At 36.3% G+C, this 14,262-nt stretch overlaps 1 long non-coding RNA gene across 1 annotated transcript; it reads left to right on the top strand.

Annotated features, from left to right (window-relative positions):
* The first annotated feature begins 6,666 nt into the window (after nucleotides 1–6,666).
* On the top strand, nucleotides 6,667–14,022 carry LOC148130232 (uncharacterized). Its single transcript, XR_015750224.1, has 3 exons — nucleotides 6,667–6,893; nucleotides 8,973–9,021; nucleotides 13,696–14,022. It is a non-coding gene; the product is annotated as an uncharacterized LOC148130232 (long non-coding RNA).
* The last annotated feature ends 240 nt before the right edge of the window (nucleotides 14,023–14,262 follow it).

The following is a 14,262-nucleotide window of genomic DNA, read 5'->3' as shown; positions in this document are numbered from 1 at the left end:
AAGATTTGCAAGAAAAAGAGCTTATATTTAATGAACTGCAACAAGTCTACATAATATTATCTTCATTAGATCAAAGCTATGATGACTATGTGACTTCGTTGGAAGTATTGCCAAAAGAAAGCCTCTCATTAACCGAGATTACAGGCAGGCTACTAGAAGAAGCCAGAAGAAGGCGTGAGCGTGACGAGCTGAGAGAAGATAAGAAAGAAGAGAAATTATCTTCAAAGCTTGAAAGAAACCAGCAAAGCAAATTACAGCACCTGGAAGAAGAGAATTTATCTTCAACGGCATACACAATTAAAAGTGTTTTAATTGTGGAGGCAGAGGACATTTGGCAAGATTCTGCAAAAGAGAAAAAGCCAGAATGTAAAAAAGCCAAAGAAAGCATTTGAACTAGCCACGTTTAACAACTCTGATGTGAAGAATAATTTATGGGTGGTTGACAGTGGCGCATCCCACTGCATCACAAGAGATAAGACAAAATTTATAAAAATGTCTACAAGTTCTCAACATATATCACTTGCCAATGGCTGGAACCTGAAAGCGAAAGGTCAAGGTTTTGCACGTTGTCCGTACATAAACCAGGATATAAAAATGTTGTATGTACCACAACTAAAGTTTAATTTGCTTTCAGTAAGGGTATTAGATAAATTAGGTTATGTAATTACTTTTAAGGATAATAATTGCATAATTGAAAAAGATAACAAAAGGGTAACTGCAGCTTTAAATGGAACATTATATGTCTTAGATAATAGTAAGAAAGGGAGGCTCAAACTGTATTTAATAATATAAAACCTCATAATGAATGTATCCATTTATTGCATAGGCGTTTGGGGCATGTAAATTTTAAAATGCTAAAACGTACAGTTGAGTTATCTGAAGGAATAAGGTTAAAACCTTGTGATAAATATTTGCGTTGTAATGTTTGCTGTGAAGATAAGAGCAAAGTATTGCCTGCAAATAGGCTAAATGGTTTCAAAACAAAAGAACCTTTAGATGTAGTATTTGCAGACATAATAGGTCCAAAGAAACCCAGTATGGGGGTTCTAGATATATACTGAGCATTATGGACCATTATTCTAGATATGGGTTTTGCTATTTAATGAAAAGCAAAACTGAAACATATCAACATTTTTTCAATTGGCTTAGGTTTGCTGAAAGAAAGTCTAAACGTCAACTGATAACCCTGGTGACAGATAATGGTACGAATTTATTAATAACAAATTCCAGAACAGACTTAAGATATCTGGAATAGAGCATAAGAAGTCTGCTCCATATAGGCCAGAACATAACGCTTTTATTGAAAGAAGAGGCCAAACACTACAGGCAATGGTTAGAACAATGTTAAATGATTCTGGGTTACCTGATTCTTTGTGGGGGAGGCTACAATGTGTGCTAATAACATATTGAACAACGTTGTTAATACAACAACAGGTGAAATTCCATTCACCAGATGGCATGGCAGGAAACCTGATCTAAGTTACCTGCACACATTTGGTGCACCAGCATGGGTGCATATTCCTGCACAACTCAGAAAAAAAGGGCAACATAGAGCTAAAAGATTTTTCTTCGTTGGTTATCAGGCAAACCATAGGGCATATAGATTTTGGGAGAAAGGCACATCTAAAGTGTTATGTAGTGCTAGTGCCCAATTTCTAGAACATGAAGGATGGGAGAAATTAGAACAGGATGCCAATAAAGATGTAATTATTGAATCCTATAGAAATCCCATTAGTTATCCCTGTAACTTTAAAAATAAAGTAAAGAGACAAATACAGGATGAAATAGTGCCCATAGAGGAAGAAACAGATTCAATAGCTGAACAGGATGAGGATGATGAACAGGTAGTAGTTCAACAAAGTCCTCCTGTAAGCCCTGTAATTCCCAGAAGAACTACACGTATATCTAGACCGCCTGATAGGTACCAGGCTAACACAGTGTGCCAGATTAATCAAGTTCCTAATTCTGTTGAAGAAATTAAAAAGTATCCTAATAAGGAAAAAGAAAGATGGTATGCAGCAATGAATAAGGAACTGAATTCATTAAGTGATATGAAGGTGTATGAGAATGCCAAATTACCTGTAGGAAATAAATCTATTGGCTGCAAATGGATATTTAAGGTAAAAACAGATAAAGATGGTAATTTAATCCATAAGGCAAGGTTAGTAGCCCAAGGTTTTAGGCAGAATGCCAATGACTATGATGAGGTGTTTGCACCTAGTCTTAAGGCAGCAACCTTGAGGGCAGCTTTAGTGTGGGCAGCTAGTAAAAACTATATAGTTAACCATCTAGATGTGGAAACTGCTTACTTGCACGCCCCATTAAAACATATTATTTATATGAAAAATCTGTTGGTATTAAAAGTGAAAATAAGGATAATAATGATTGTTGGTTGTTAAAGAAAAGTCTCTATGGTCTAAAACAATCAGGCTATGAATGGAACCAGTATATTGTAAAGGAACTAGACAATATAGGATTTAAAGCTGGTTTAGCTGATCCATGTCTGTTTAAGAGGGTGACAAATGGGAAAGTATCATTATTATTACTATTCACAGATGACATTGCTTTGATTACTGAAACTAATGATGAAGCAAATAAAATAATAACATCATTAGGAAAGAGAATAAAGATCAAGCAATTAGGGGAGATAAAGAAGTATCTCGGTTTGAATATAAAGAAAACAAGGAAAGGTTTTAAGATATCTCAGGAAGATAAGATAAGCAAATTGCTAAAAGATTACAAGATGGAGCTTTGTAAGCCAGCTAAGACTCCAATGAGTCAGGAGTTTAGCAACACTGATGAACAAAGCCCTGAGTTTGATAAGGTGATTTATCAATCTTTAATTGGTAGTTTGAGTTATATTAGTAATTGGTCTAGACCAGATATATCGTACTGCGTGAATCAGTTGGCTAGATTCAATTCTGCACCATGTGAAAGACACTGGAATGCAGCTAAGAGGATATTAAGATATCTTAAAAGACAATGAATTATTCATTGTATTTAGAACCAAAGGGTGATTTAATTTTGAGTGCTTATGCAGATGCTAGCTTTGCATCAGAAAGAGACACTAGAAAGTCGACTTCAGGAACAGCCATAATGCTGGGTAAAACATTAATAGGCTGGAAGTCAATTAGACAACAGCATATAAGTTTGTCTACTATGGAGGCAGAATTCTCCTGTTTATCTTTGTTATGTACAGAATTAATAATGTATAAACAAATGTTAATTGATATAGGTATAACTGTAGAGTATCCTATAATTATACATGAAGATAATCAGGCAGCAATTCAAATGGCCACAAATATTGGAGTAAAAACAAGGAGCAAGCATACAGATCTAAGATACCTAAACGTGAGACAATCTGTAAGAAGTAAGATGATTCAGCTAGAGTACTGTATGTCGGAGGACAATTTAGCTGATAATTTTACTAAAGCCCAAGGTGCCAGTAAGCACCAGGAGAGTTGTGAAAAATATGGGATTAGATTGTAAAGATATTATATATTTATTTCACCCAAAAGGGAGTATGTTAGGTATAACATTGATACCAAATATGGTTTGGGTGAATAAATATATAAAACTTAGATATCATGGTTTAAGTGCTTATCACTTTAAGCACAATGCAGCAGGCAATTAGCCGATTAAGGGTGCGGTTAGAAGTTACAATATAAGGAAGCATTAGAAGCTGGAAAGCTTTCTGTCTCTGGCTGTAACTGTGTTCTGCTGTAATCTGACTGTAACTGTGTGCTGCTGCGACTAACTGTGATTACTGACTGTGAGTGCCTGTGACTGAACTGTTATTGTTTGCTACTGTTTGCTGATTTACTGCGTAATTCTACTGAATATCCAGCGTTTGTTTCTCTGGAGAGTGAAACCGGAGGAGGAGAAGATATCTTTATCGGCTGATAAAGATATTGTAAGGACTCTTAACTTGGACTATACTAGTGAGTCTTACTGGATGGAAATACTGTGAATGACTTAATGGACTGAATGACAATGCTTAAACTCTAACTGGATTAAAAACTATTTAAACTACAAACAGTGTTTGTGTTCAGTGTGTGTATACTCTGGGGCCCTTCCGCTCTTCTTTGGCTTCCTGGCTTGACTACTGCTGCAATACTCTTCTAGGGGTTAATCTCCAAACCCTAACACTGATCCAGAAAAATTCAACATACATGGCATACTTTAAAACTGTGTGTGTGTGTGTGTGTGTGTGTGTGTGTGTGTGTGTGTGTGTGTACAAATATATACATGCATATACATATTTTCAATTGCTTAACCACCATCTCCTTCCTTGCTAGCATCCCAATGGAGTTTAACTAACCCAACCCTACTCTGTCCCAAAGTTGCCTCTTTTTTTTTCCTTCCCGCAGGCTCTGCTCCCTTCTATTCATAAGAGTTATTATTATTATTATTTATTTATTTGTCAACTGCTTACAAGATAATAGGTATAAGTATAAACATGAGTAAGAATACAGGAAATAGGTATGAATAAATAGGGACAATAGGACAGGGACGGTAGGCACGATGGTGCACTTATACACGCCCCTTACAGACCTGTTAAGTTGCCCTGGCCTGCACCTCATTCAGAATGTCAGCAAATGTGACCTTGTTCAACCCTTCAGTATATTTCGAGAAAAAGGGAATCATATTTCTCCATGAGTAAAGAAAGCATGCTCTTACAATCTGCCTGACATTTCTCCATGTTTCAGATAGGCAGAGAACAATCTCTTAACTTTATTGTTGCATGGAGAGTGATGTCAAGGAGCACAGCTTAATGTGGCATTTGATAATACTTCAGATGACATTATCTGATCTACTAGTGTCCCAGATTGAACCTAGTTTCAATTTTCTGTAGTCAATTTCAACTAGTAGATATATATATAGTAGATATACATATACTACTATATATATATAGTAGATAGTACATAGGACAGAGAAGGGGAAAAATCTTACAGGATAAAGGTAGTCTTCGACTACAACTACAATTGGGACCAGAATTTCTGTTGCTAAACAAGGCACATGTTAAGTGAGTCATGCCCAAGATTATGACCTTTTTGCCACAGTTGTTCAGTGAATCATAGCATTTGTTAAGTGAATCATGCTGTCATTAAATGAATAGAATAGAATAGAATTTTTTTATTGGTCAAGTGTGGTTGGACACACAAGGAATTTATCTTGGTGCAAATACTCTCAGTGTACATAAAAGAAAAGATACATTCGTCAAGAGTCAAGAATCATAGGTACAACACTTAATGATAGTCATAGGGTACAATAAGCAATCAAATCATACTAGGAAATAGTCAATATAAATCGTAAGGATACAAGCGACAAAGTTATAGTGATACAGTCACAAGTGGGAGGGGATGGGTGATAAGGAGTGATGAGAAGATTAATAGTAATAGTAGTGCAGACTTTGTAATAGTTGAACAGTGTTGAGGGAATTATTTGTTTAGCAGAGTGATGGCTTTTGGGAAAAACTTGTTCTTGTGTCTAGTTGTTCTGGTGTTCAGTGCTCTACAGCATCGTTTTGAGGGAAGGAGTTGAAACAATTTATGTCTAGGATTTGAGAGGTCTGTAATATTTTCACAGCCCTCTTTTTGACTCGTGCAGTATACAGGTCCTCGATAGAAGGCAGGTTGGTAGTAATTGTTTTTTCTGCAGTCCTAATTATTCTCTGGAGTCTGTGTCTGTCTTGTTGGGTTGCAGAACCAAACTAGACAGTTATAGAATCTGGCTTCCTCTATTGACTTTGCTTGTTGGAAGGTTCCAAATGGCACTTACATGACCCTGGGATGCTACAACCATTATAAATACATGCCAGTTGCCAAGTGTCTGAATTTTAATCATGTACCCAATGGGGATGTTGCAATGGTTATAAGCATGAAGACACTAAACAAATGTTTGTAAGTCAAGGACTATTTGTATTTAATAATTAGCCCTTCCCTCTGCAAACGACATTAACAATTTTACACATTCCAGACAGATATGAATGGAATAACAATCCAAAATCCCTACCAGTTTTTCTAAAACATCACAAAGTAATATCAAAAGTAATGGTCATGTTGACCATGAAAACTTTCAAAATATGGAAACTCCATAGTGGCATTCCTAAACAAATTAAATGTCAAAAATGCAAACTCTTCCAGATTGAATAACCTTTTTGACACTAGTTCGTTTAGGAAACAAAAGAAAAGAAGAAGAAAAAGAAGGGGAAATTATAGGTGGTATCATAATTATGACAGATGAATTCATTCTTAATGAATTATCTCTTTAAAAGGCAGACCTTGGAACATCAGTGACAACAGAAAAAAATTGCAAATGGTATACTACTTTATTTGTTTCTTTTTAAAAATTGTGTGTTGCCTTCAAATTCATCATCATCAAAATTATGTTCACCTGGCAAAGTATAAAATAAGTTATCCTACAGCTTCTGCTTCCAAGCATGTGAAATCCAATTATGTCTGAAATATACAACTTGCATTTTACTTCAGGATTGCTACAAACTAATAATTTGGAAACAGCTAAACAGATTTTTTTTTCTTTCCATTTAAGATTCTTCTTGAAGAAGAATTCTGAAGAATGTGAAAGTTTGTGCGTTACCTAGTGGCATTTTCGTTGCTTCTATCACAGCACTTGTCTTACTTACTGTGACTGTTAGGTGAATTCAAGTTTACATCTCTGAAATAACTGAATGAAGTAATGTGGCTTAATTTATTTTTCTGAATTAAAATTGTTCCAGATGAATGGAAAAAGCAGCATACTCTATCTTTAGGCAACACAGCTCACTAATCCAGATGCTTTGCCAAACACCTAGGATACAAGAAAACAAAACAATTAAGAATAACAACAACAAATAACAACAAAAGAAGAAACAAAACAAAAAGAAATAAGAGGTAGGTGGTATGTGAATCTCCCAAAGGATGATGTGTTTCTCTATGTCTCCCTAACACTAATCAAGCTTTGCAGATTCTAATCTGTGCTGTAATTAACTTTATCCAAATGAGCAGCAGGCTGAGTAGCTTTGTTTGGGCATTTTTCTGGTTATTGAATGTGTCTTGAAAATGACTTGGCAACATCCTGGAGAAAAAAAGAGAGGAAAGAAAGGAAGGGAGATTAATGAGATGCCAAATGCTTATTTCTTCAGATGGAAAGGAACTGTGAGGGATGCATCATTGTGCTCACTGCTGAAATAAAGATATTTCTCTTTGAACAATACAGGTTTATTTTCCTTTGATTTTATAAAAATATTTTTAAATGAACAATTGCAGTAGATTCTGTAATTATTTGAGATATTATCAGACTACAGGCTGCCACCCTGCCATGAAAATGACTCAGTAATAAGATGGAAAACTTCCAGTGTCCTTCTAGTTTGAAATCACTATAATCTCACAAGAGACATGAGGAATTTGAGTCTCTAGGTCTAGGAGATCATATAGGCTCGTGCGATACATTGGAGGAACAGTAAATGGTGCTGAGGGCACATTAGGTTTGTGACTCAGCTGAGTTTGCAAGGCAGTATTTCTCAACTTTGGCAGCTTGAAGATGCCAACCTCCATAATTCCTCATCCAGAAGCTGGAGTTGAAATCTGTATGTCTTCAAGATGGCAAGGTTGAAAAACAATGCGCTCAGGATTCCTTTGCCTAACTGGTCTCTAAACAGCATCTTCCTAATATCTCTCTTGGCGTTTTAGCATGATCACCAAAGTACTTCTTGTTTCCATTCAATCTCCACAAAATGTTTTACCTTGGTTCAATGCATTGACTACAATATTTCCTTAGTCAGTCTGATCTTGGCTTCAGTTAGCTGAGCTTTTTAGTTAGATCACCCTTTCAATGTCCTCTCTATAAGTCTGCAATTCAAGAATGTCACATCATTTTAATTGGTGTAAAATGTGATAGTGAGACTGATAACTAGTGCATTATATCAGGAAGACTGAAAGATGATTAATGCTTGCCAGTTGTTTTCCAGGTTAATTCAAGGTGGTACTTTAAATTGTTAAAGCTCCCAGTGACTTAGACCTGTCTAATGAATCACTATCACATTTTGAACCAATTTGACTTTTAAGATTTGTTGGAAAGGTCTTTTTGAGGATACTGTCTCTTACTAGTTTGATGGGCACAGTCACAGGTACTTTCATTTGTAAAATACCCTACCACTGAAGTCAGCGTTGAAAAAAGACATTATGACAAATTTTAACTTTATATTTTGCTATAGGAACTGTTATTTTAATTATATGTTATAGCATGTGTTTTCATAATTGTGCCATTTGGTGTTTTCATAATTGTGCCATTTTGGTCATTTTTAATATAAAGGAAGTAATGATATACTATCACAAATAATGTTTTCCTGTGAAAGCATAATGGTTGCTGTTGGAACATACGTTGGAATGTATTTTGTATTGCAAAAACTGCAGAAGTATTCAGCCAATAGATAGCAATGTTTGTAAATTTACTAGGTATAATCTATGATATATAGTCTATAGTCATTTTTTTCTGAGGAGAGTTTCCTGTTACAGTTAAACCATTAAACAGCAAGGCTATGGTGACTCTACATTTTATTTTATCTGTAAAGCTATACAATAAACAGAATTTCTAACAGTTGCAATAAACAGATTTTCTTCCCCCGGTCTTACAAATTCTGAAGTGAATTTCCAGCATTTTCTTTACAAGCAGAGATATTATGTTAGTTTGCTGCTGTACCTACAGGACACTTCAAGCAGCCAAAAAAACAAATAAAGGATTTATTTGGCTTTAAAAATAATCAGGTGAAGAAATGCAAAAGTCATTTTGAAATGTCAGACCAGAGTATTTTTTTAATTAATGTATAGTGGAGCAAAATCCCAGGGAGAAATAGAAATGGATTTTATAGGTAGTGGGTTCTGTCTTTGAAGAAGTCAGTGTAAATCATTTACTGCTTTCTCTCTTTTTTTCTCCCTATTCCATATTTGCTATTGCTTTGGAAACCCTTCCAGGAATGACTGAATAGCATCTGCACTATGTCTGATACTGCATCCGATGTGTGTGAGTAATGCCAGAAAACATGTCCAGGCCAAATTGTACAAATTGTACAATACTAGACTTGCTAAGCAGAAGTCTAGTATTGCTGATTAGAAAAGACTGGCTTGGCTTCCAATTCTTCACTGAAGATCAAACCACAACCTAAAGAGAACATAATCCCCACCAATGAACCACAAGACTCCTGCACATGCCTTAAATGCTACAAAAATCTAGAGGATAATGAAAACTCCATCAAATGTTCTCTGTGTAAGAAATACACTCATCATGACTGCTTGGGATTAACCAAGCAATTTATTCAATACCTGGAATCATCCAATGAGTTTCCATATTACTGCAAATCATGCAAACCCAAACTGGATCTGTTGAAAAGAATTGATACCATTGAAACCATAGTAGCATCCCTGGACGCCGTAAAAGAAAGAATATCCAACCTTGAAAAAAAAAGAAACAACGCAAAAAACCTGAACTTCCAATAGCTACAAACCACATATCTACCCAACAACCACAACCCAATCCAAAACCCAATCCACAAAAAACACAACCCAGACAAATATTGATATCCCAATCCTCATCAGAGAAGCTGTTGAGCGTGAACGGAAACGTCCAAACGCCATCTTATTTGGTCTAGAGGTCACCAATAACAATGATGACATCACAACTGTCCAAAACATCATCAGGGATTATCAAGCATCAACCATCTCCGCTGATGAAATACTTGACATTTCACGCATTGGCCGAGAGCTCAATAACAGTGATGGCTCTGTGGCCCTCGCCTGTGCAGAGTCATTTGCAAAAATGAATCAAGCAAACGTAAATTCATTTATACTATAAACTCACTCACCAAAACCAACACCAACCATAAGAACTTCCATTGTCGCCCTGACCTAACCATACAGCAACGTGCCCGCTCCCGTGTACTCCGCATTGAACTCAAAAACCGTCTAGACAATGGAGAGAAGGACCTGTACATTGACTACCATGCTGACTGTATCAAAAGTAAGCCACACAACCCAATACTCAGCTTTTACCCTCAACCACAACCCTACCTCAACCGATCCACCATCACCCAAGACTAGGCATGCACGCCCCAACTACCTCAATTCCAACTACTGCCGGCCTTAAATGCAAACTACTCAATGCAAGAAGCCTCGTGAATAAAATACCTGAATTTCTCATCCTACTAAATATGGCTAACTTCGACATTATATTTGTCTGTGAAACATGGCTCAATGCATCTCTCCCCGACTCCATTACCACAGTAAGAGACTATCATGTTTACCGATCAGATCGTGAAAATCGTCGAGGAGGTGGTGTTGCTATCTTCTATAAAAATCCTTACATCTAAAAATATCCAAGTTACCCAGGAGCTTGCTCTTCCTGAGACCATCATCTGTGAACTATCCTTAAATATCACAATTCGATTCTTACTATGTTACAGAGCACCTGATTATGACATCGAACATGTAAACAAGCTAAATACATTACTAACATGGGCTGCATCCTGCCCATACCCTTTTATCTTTCTTGGTGATTTCAATCTACCTCATATTGACTGGACCCTAAATGATTGTACAACTGAAATCATACACACAACCTTCTACAATGCTATTACAAATCTGGGACTGGAACAACTAGTAACCAACAACACTAGACTAAACAACTGCCTCGATCTCATCTTCTGCAATAGTTTGAATTTAATTTACGGATTACAAACTAAAGAACCCTTTTCCAGCAGTGACCACAATATGATTGACTTTTGTCTCAACATACGTCCACACAAAATCACCACAATGATGTAATCCCCAATTGTAACTTCAAAAAAGGCAACTATGATCTTATAGACAACGATCTCTCATCCCTTGATTGGCAATCTCTATTCACTGGATGCAATACTGTTGAAGACCATTACAACATATTTTTACTTGAAGTCAAAAGAGTCATCAAACTATATGTACCAACAACAACTCCCAAAACAAAACAAAAAAGCAGATTACCCATAACAATAAGGAAACTTCAATCCAAAAAGAGATCACTCTGGAAAAACAAATCTGGTCACGTTGCCAATTTCAAAAGCCGTTACAAAAATTTATGCCACCAGATAAAGACTGAATGCACCAATTATCACATTAAACAAGAGGAAAACCTTCTAAGCACCAATTCCACCCGTGCTTTTTACAATTTTGTAAACAACAAACTAAAAGACTCAAGGTCCATCCCTCCCTTGATAGGACCTGATGGTAAAGACTGCAACGACGACACCATTAAAGCCAACATCTTTAACACATTCTTCGCTCAGTATTTGTAAACAGCAATGGATCATGCCCAGTATTTCCTAGCCGTACCACAGATAACAACAATGATCTAATACATATCGATTTCACAGAAGACAATGTTGAAAAAGCACTACGCAATCTAAAACCATCTCTATCTATTGGACCGGATGGAATATGTGCCTACTTCTTAAAAAAGCTACCCACTGCCATAGCCAAACCTCTAAGCATAATCTTGAAAAATCTTTCAGGACCAGCTCCTTGCCTAACCTATGGTCACAAGCCACAGTCATCCCCATCTTCAAAAAGGGAGACCCAAGCCTAGTTGAAAATTACAGGCCAATCTCCTTATGCTGCGTCACCTGTAAAGTCATGGAATCAATTATTAACCAATCCATCATCCTCCACTTAGAGACAAATAACCTACTCTCCAATAAACAATTTGGTTTCAGAAAAAAACTATCCTGTAATCTGCAACTCTTACACTGCAAAACATATGGACGACACAACTCGACCAGGGCAAAGCAATAGACGCAATCTACATAGACTTCTGTAAAGCCTTTGATTCAGTGGTACACGACAAACTACTCCTAAAAATAAAATCCTATGGTATCTCTGGACAACTGAATAACTGGATAGAAGCATTCCTGTCAAACAGACAACAAATGGTCAAAATTGGGAGCGTCCTATCAAATTCAGTACCTGTCAATAGTGGTGTCCCCCAAGGCAGTGTTCTAGGACCAACTCTCTTCATACTCTACATAAATGACCTCTGTGATCATATTAAGAGCAATTGTTCTCTTCGCTGATGATGTAAAGCTGTTCAATACCACAGACAATACTGCTACCCTACAAAAAGATCTTGGCTATGTATCAGAATGGTCAAACAAATGGCAACTTCAAATCTCAACAAATAAATGCTCTGTCTTACATATTGGCAAAAAAATCAGAAAATAAAATACAAGCTGAATAGTCAAGATCTTGTTGATGACCCAAGCTCTGTAAAGGACCTTGGAATACTCACCTCTAATGATCTAAGTGCTAGAGCCCACTGCAACTACATAGCCAAAAAGGCATTAAGAGTTGTTAACCTAATTCTACGTAGCTTTTTCTCTGGTAATATCACACTACTAAGCAGAGCATACAAAACATTTGCTAGACCAATACTCGAATACAGTTCATCAGTCTGGAACCTACATTACGTATCTGATATTAGCACAATTGAGAAAGTCCAGAAATATTTCACAAGAAGAGTTCTCCACTCCTCTACTCGTTGTAGAATACCTTATGCCACCAGACTTGAAATTCTAGAACTAGAAAACCTTGAACTACGCCGCCTTCGGTCTGATTTAAGCATGGTATATAAAATCATACATTGCAATGTCCTACCTGTCAATGAATACTTTAGCTTCAACCATAACAACACAAGAGCACACAATAGATAAAAACTCAATGTTAACCGCACCAAACTTGATTGCAGGAAATATGTCTTCAGCAATAGAGTGGTCAATGTCTGGAATACTCTACCCGACTCTGTAGTTTCTTCCCAAACCCCAAAAACTTTAACCTTAGACTGTCTGCTATTGACCTCACCCCTTTCCTAAGAGGTCTGTAGGGGCGTGCATAAGCGCACCAACGTGCCTACCGTCCCTGTCCTATTGTTTCTCTTATTCTTCTTTTATTTTTCTTATATGTACCCATTTCATGTATTCACAACTATGTATACACTTATACTTATCTTGTAAACAATTGGCAAATCAAATAAATAAATAAAAAAAAAAATCATTGTCCACATTGCATCATTGTCATATTGTCGATCTGTATCTCTCTGAATGCAGATAATGTTTTTTTTAACTTTTATTGGTTTTTAAGACAAATATAGACAAACAAAACATAAAAACATCAAGCCATCTTCCATGTATATACATACAGTGTATCGGTTGGTTTACAAATTGTTCTGTGCTTCCATTTCGTAGTCTTCAATTACAATTACATTGTATATATTCTCATATTTTCAATCAAATATTAAATACATTAATATTAATAAGAGAATGTTTTTGAATGTGCATATGCCTTTAGGTCAAAGTTGACTCCTGGCAATTGCCTTGGCAAGTCACTTTTAACCCCTTCCTTGGGCTAAGAAAGAACAACTGTCTCAAGCACTTTCAGTTTACTTCATGATTAAGGAAGGACTAGAATTCACGGTCTATGGGTTTCTAGCCTGATGCCTTAATCACTACACCAAACTGGTTCTCATACAGAGATTAGGAAACAAAAAAATAAGTAATATGAAGGTGTCAGATAAGCAAGGCTTCTGTCAAGAACCATGTAGTCAATTCACATTGGAAGTCACATACAATAAACAGATGCTATAACCAAGCATTAAACTATTTTTCTTTCTTTCTAGTAGTGGCATATACCAGATCAGCCTTTGTAAACTTGGATTCTTCAAGACTGGGCTTACAATTCCCTTCCTCCTTGATGACGCTATAGAGAACTGCACACCAGAACAATTAGACACAAGGACAGGTTTTTCCTGAACGCCATCACTCTGCTAAATAAATAATTCCCTCAACACTGTCCAACTATTTACAAAGTCTGCACTACTATTACTATTAATCTTCTCATCACTTCTTATCACACATCCCCTCCCACTTGTGACTGTATGACTGTAACTTTGTTGCTTGTATCCTTACGATCTATATTGATTGTTTCCTAGTATGATTTGATTGCTTATTGTACCCTATAATTATTATTTGCATGTTGTGCTTTATGATTCTTGACGAATGTATCTTCTTTTATGTACACTGAAAGCATTTGAACCAAGACAAATTCCTTGTGTGTTCAATCACACTTGCCCAATAAAGAATTCTATTCTATTCTATTCTATTCTATTCTATTCTATTCTATGGATCATGCTATCTGGAACTGATGCTGGTTGAGACCATTTGGTCAGAACATTTGACACTCTCTT

Source organism: Notechis scutatus, chromosome 6, assembly GCF_049901735.1.
Source record: "Notechis scutatus isolate UNSWTSFEM ecotype Mainland chromosome 6, rNotScu1.2, whole genome shotgun sequence".
Taxonomy (NCBI): domain Eukaryota; kingdom Metazoa; phylum Chordata; class Lepidosauria; order Squamata; family Elapidae; genus Notechis; species Notechis scutatus.
Note: the sequence above shows the minus strand (reverse complement) of the source record. Positions and strands in the feature narration are given on the sequence as shown.